At 43.3% G+C, this 6,000-nt stretch overlaps 1 pseudogene; it reads left to right on the top strand.

Annotated features, from left to right (window-relative positions):
- Window positions 1-981: 981 nt before the first annotated feature.
- LOC129050537 (heterogeneous nuclear ribonucleoprotein L-like) lies at window positions 982-4,771 on the top strand (annotated as a pseudogene).
- Window positions 4,772-6,000: the final 1,229 nt, after the last annotated feature.

Below are 6,000 nucleotides of genomic sequence, written 5' to 3'. Positions count from 1 at the left end.
ACATACATGTTAAAAATTCAACAGAAAGAAGAGGATAAAATAATCATGACATTAAGCCCCTTTAGAAATTAGCAATGTTCTCTATTAATAATGGCGTGATGATATGCCACTCCATGAGCTCTTGAACCAAGTTATTCATTATTTCTCTGCCACATGGAAGCAGGATATTTGGTCTTTGTCCTATCTCAATGCAGTGCCTATGGTTTTGTTACAGAAACCTTAATTTTGCCTGCTTTTAAGTAAAGCAGGTTTTATGCAAACTTCTCAGAGGGCAGCCAGATAACTTTCAAGCACATTTGAAACACCAGAGGTGACTCTGCCAAGTGCCTCAGAGAAAAATACAAACTATGACAAAGACACTTCTTCAACCCATCTTTCTAAAGTTGCTGACTCTACAGGTTTATTATAAGCATTAGACGAAACCAGCGAGAGGCATGTGTCAAAGCTTGAATGTGCAGCTCCAGGTTAGAATGTCAGCTTTTCCTTTGGGTTACTGAAGAAGGAGAAAAGCCATTATCCATGCATGAAACAAAAAGGTATATGGCCAATCAAATGGAAGGCATACTTTTGGTAATCCAATCCCAATATATGCTATTTGCTTTAGTGGGGCTTAAGTAGGTCACTTAAGTGGTTTAGTGGGGCTTAAATAGGTCACCTTCTAGAAGTGAGCAGAAAAATATTTTAAATTAATTGTTATTTTGCTATCAACATTTTTTTTTAAATTGAAAATGGAACACCGGTTTTATAAGCAGTTTCTTCATTTTATTATTTAATGAGGTGGCTAGCCTTGATTTGAAAGGTTTTTTTTAACATGACTAGCTTTCTGACACTCTAATGCCCATTTTCTAAGACTTCTGTACTGTAAGCTATTTTAACAAAGGGTAAGTGGTATGTCTTTAAATTCTGATTTTAGAGGAATTCCTAAATTCTCATTACTTTCACATATTATTTTATCTACTGTGAAATGATAACTTTGTTAACATGAAGCCTTTGAAGCTGTCACTGTATTGCATCGGGTATTTCTGTTGGTTCATCAAAGTGAAATGAAATGAAAATGCAGGAAAAACAAATGAATAGAACACAAGAGTAATTCATTTTGGCTGGGTACGGTGGCTCATGCATGTACTACCAGCAGTTTGGAAGCTCAGGAGTTAGAGACCAGCCTGGCCAACCTGGTGAAACCCTGTCTCTACTAAAAATACAAAATGTAGCTAGGCGTCATGGTGCATGCCTTCTGGTACTGGAAGGCTGAGGCAGGAGAATCACTTGAACCTGGGAGGTGGAGGTTGCAGTGAGCCGAGATCATGCCACTGCACTCCAGCCTGGGCAACAGAGCGAGATCCCCTCTCAGAAAAAAAAAAGAGTAATTCATTGAAACACCAGTTTGTAAAACATCAGGATGCTTTTCTCTTGTTAACTATAACATTGTTGTTGAAAACTCTGCTAAAATTTCGCATTCTTTTTTTAAAAAAGGTAAATGAATTTTCATAACGTATTGTGCATAAAAATTATTTAAAGTTGACATTAATATAAAACTTATTGAGCTACTTTAAAGTTTTTTTTTTTTGCTTCCTTTTTGAATTTTTATTTTAGGTTCAGGGGTACAAGTGCAGGTTTGTTACATAGGTAAACTTTTGTCATGGGGGTTTGTGGTACAGATTCTTTCATCATCCAGGTATTAAGCCTAGCACCCACTAGTTATTTTCCCTGATGATCTCCCATCTCTCTGCCTCCTCTCTCTGAAAGTCCCCAGTGTGTGTTGTTCCCCTCTGTGTGTCCATGTGAGTTCTCATCATTTAGCTCCCACTTACAAGTGAGAACATGCGGTGCTTTTCTGTTCCTATGTTAGTTTGCTAAGGATAATAGCCTCCAGCTCCATCCATTTCCCTGCAAAAGACATGATCTCTGTTCTTTTTTATGGCTGCGTAGTATTCCATGGTGTATATGTACCACATTTTCTTGATCCAGTGTGTCACTGATTGCCATTTTGGTTGATTCCATGTCTTTGCTATTGTGAACAGTGCTGCAGTGTACATATGCATGCATGTGTCTTTATAATAGAATGATTTATATTCCTTTAAGTATATACCCAGTAATGGGATTGCAGGGTCAAATGCTATTTCTGTCTTTAGGCTTTTGAGGAATTGCCACACTGTTTTCCACAATGGATGAACTAATTTACACTCCCACCAACAGTGTATAAGCATCCCTTTCTCTTCACCACTTCACCAGCATCTGTTATTTTTTGACTTTGTAGTAATAGCCATTCTGGTTGGTGTAAGATGGTATCTCATTGTGGTCTTGATTTGTATTTCTCTAATTATCATGAACAGACAGTTTTGAAATTTTTACAATCTTATGAAGACAAACGAATACAGAATTTTCTGAGCTGGGGCTTTTCTGGGGCAAGATTATAGAGATTAACAAAATGAGATTGGGAGAAATTGAGCTACATTATTGTCAAATTTAGCTTGCTGGGAGTAAAAAACAAAAAACCAACAAAACTGAAGTCTTGCACTTAATAATAACTATTTCTGGCTTCCTTCCCTCTGCTAAACATGGATTGTCAGATTTCTCTCTGTGAGTTGTCGTCATCCACCACTAGAGTCAGTCAATGGCCCTACATTGTATTCCCTGGCAATGATTTTGCAATGAGTTTCGTTCAGGTTCTTAACACTTTAAGATAATGTCAACATTCCTCCTTAACTTCTCTCTGCTTCCAATGTCTTCCATTTCTAATCCTCCCTGCACACAGAACAGTTTATTTATCCTTCTTAAATACAGAAAACTACTCTCAATTGTCTACAGGATAAAGTACAACCCTTTTAAACTTTACCAAACTAACTTAGAAAAATAATTTCCCGGGAGAAGCGGCGTCGGCGGCTGGAGCAGAGGCAGCAACCGGAGGAGCAGCAGAGGCGGTCCGGAGCGACGGTGAAGATGGCGGCGGCGGGCGGCGGCGGGCGGCGGAGGCGGCAGTGGCCGCTACCAGGGCGGCGGCAGTGAGGGCGGCCGGACCACTAAGCGGCTCAAGACTGGCAACGCCGGCGACCAGCACGGAGGCGGTGGCGGTGGCGGTGGCGGAGGCGGTGGCGGTGGCGGTGGCGGTGGAGGAGGCGGGGTGGCGGGAGGCAGCGGGAAGAACTACGATGACCCGCACAAAACCCCTGCCTCCCCAGTTTTCCACATCAGGGGCCTGATTGAGGGTGTGGTGGAAGCTGACCTTGTGGAGGCCTTGCAGGAGTTTGGACCCATCAGCTCTGTGGTGGTAATGCCTAAAAAGAGACAAGCACTGGTGGAGTTTGAAGATGTGTTGGGGGCTTGCAACGCAGTGAGCTACGCAGCCGACAACCAAATATGCATTGCCGATCACCCAGCTTTTGTCAACTACTCTACCATCCAGAAGATCTCCCGCCCCGGGGACTCGGATGACTCCCGGAGTGTGAACAGTGTGCTTCTCTTTACCATCCTGAACCCCATTTATTCGATCACCACGGATGTTCTTTACACTATCTGTAATCCTTGTGGCCCTGTCCAGAGAATTGTCATTTTCAGGAAGAATGGAGTTCAGGCGATGGTGGAATTCGACTCTGTTCAAAGTGCCCAGTGGGCCAAGGCCTCTCTCAATGGGGCTGATATCTATTCTGGCTGTTGTGCTCTGAAGATGGAATACGCAAAGCCTACACGCTTGAATGTGTTCAAGAGTGATCAGGATACTTGGGACTACACAAATCCCAATCTCAGTGGACAAGGTGACCCTGGCAGCAACCCCAAGAAACGCCAGAGGCAGCCCCCTCTCCTGGGAGATCACCCAGCAGAATATGGAGGGCCCCACGGTGGATACCACAGCCATTACCATGATGAGGGCTACGGCCCCCCACCCCTCACTACGAAGGGAGAAGGATGGGTCCACCAGTGGGGGGTCACCGTCGGGGCCCAAGTCGCTACGGCCCCCAGTATGGGCACCCCCCACCCCCTCCCCCACCACCCGAGGATGGCCCTCACGCCCACAGCCCTGTGCTTGTGGTCTATGGCTTGGATCAATCTAAGATGAACTGTAACCGAGTCTTCAATGTCTTCTGCTTGTATGGCAATGTGGAGAAGGTGAAATTCATGAAAAGCAAGCCGGGGGCCGCCGTGATGGAGATGGCTGATGGCTACGCTGTGGACCGGGCCATTACCCACCTCAACAACAACTTCATGTTTGGGCAGAAGCTGAATGTCCGTGTCTCCAAGCAGCCAGCCATCATGCCCGGTCAGTCATACGGGTTGGAAGACGGGTCTTGCAGTTACAAAGACTTCAGTGAATCCCAGAACAATCGGTTCTCCACCCCAGAGCAGGCAGCCAAGAACCGCATCCAGCACCCCAGCAACGTGCTGCATTTCTTCAACACCCCGCTGGAGGTGACTGAGGAGAACTTCTTTGAGATCTGCGATGAGCTTGGAGTGAAACGGCCACCTTCTGTGAAAGTATTCTCAGCAAAAGTGAGCGCAGCTCCTCTGGACTGCTGGAGTGGGAATCCAAGAGCGATGCCCCGGAGACTCTGGGCTTCCTGAACCATTACCAGATGAAAAACCCAATGGTCCATACCCCTACACTCTGAAGTTGTGTTTCTCCACCGCTCAGAACGCCTCCTAATTAGGTGCCTAGGAAGAGTGCCATCTAAGCAGGAAGACATTTCTCTGTCCTTTATGCCATTTTTTGTTTTTTGTTTTTGTTATTTGCAAAAGATCTTGTATTCCCTTTTTTTTTTTTTTTTTTTTTGGTAATGCTAGGTTCGTAGAGGCTTAACTTTAATGGAAACGCTGGAAGTCTGCAGGGGGAGGGAGAGGGGAACTGATATCTCCCAAAATTAACCTTCACTTTTAAAAAATTGTTGTACATGTGATTTTTTTTTCCTGTTCATACATTTGTGCTGCCCATGTACTCTTCGCACATTTCAATAAAATTGTTTGGAAAATAAACACAGCGCTTGCTGGGGAAAAAAAAGAAAAGAAAAATAATTTCCCATATTTGTTGTCTCAAAGATACTAGAATATAGTGATTTATAGCTACTTATTTTTCCCAAACAAATTAGCCCACTATGAATAACCTCCACAGTCTCCTTTTGTTGTTGTTGTTATCCATCTGAATTCTGCCCATTTAAGGTAAACTGATGTCTATAATTACTCCTGCTCAAGAACTTCTGGAGCCTTCTAACATCTGGTAACCAATTCCATCTTTAAAGTACTTACTACCATGATTTCAGTTTTCTTGACGTATCCTAACAGAAAAAATAGTACAAAGGGGTCACAAATGCAGAGTAAAAGCTAGAAGGATAGAATGATTAATATTCACAAATTTTACAGTAATAGATGGTTTTATTGTAATTGGAAGTGCGGAGGATTTCTGTGAATTAGTATACTTTTTTTATATACTTTAAGTTCTAGGGTACATGTGCACAACGTGCAGGTTTGTTACATATGTATACATGTGCCATGTGCTGTGCTGCACCCATTAACTCGTCATTTACATTAGGTATATCTCCTAATGCTACCCCTCCCCCCTCCCCTCACCCCACAACAGGCCCCGGTGTTTGATGTTCCCCTTCCTGTGTCCAAGTGTCCTCATTGTTCAATTCCCACCTAAGAGTGAGAACATGCAGTGTTTGGTTTTTTATCCTTGCAATAGTTTGCTGAGAATGATGGTTTCCAGCTTCATCCATGTCCCTACAAAGGACATGAACTCATCATTTTTTATGGCTGCATAGTATTCCATGGTGTATATGTGCCACATTTTCTTAATCCAGTCTATCATTGATGGACATTTGGGTTGGTTCCAAGTCTTTGCTATTGTGAATAGTGCTGCAATAAACATATGTGTGCATGTGTCTTTATAGCAGCAGGATTTATAATCCTTTGGGTATATACCCAGTAATGGGATGGCTGGGTCAAATGGTATTTCTAGTTCTAGATCCTTGAGGAATAGCCACGCTGTCTTCCACAAGGGTTGAACTAGTT

This window comes from Pongo abelii, chromosome 16, assembly GCF_028885655.2.
Source record: "Pongo abelii isolate AG06213 chromosome 16, NHGRI_mPonAbe1-v2.0_pri, whole genome shotgun sequence".
In the NCBI taxonomy this organism is placed as follows: Eukaryota; Metazoa; Chordata; class Mammalia; order Primates; family Hominidae; genus Pongo; species Pongo abelii.
This window is presented reverse-complemented; position numbering and strand designations above follow the sequence as displayed.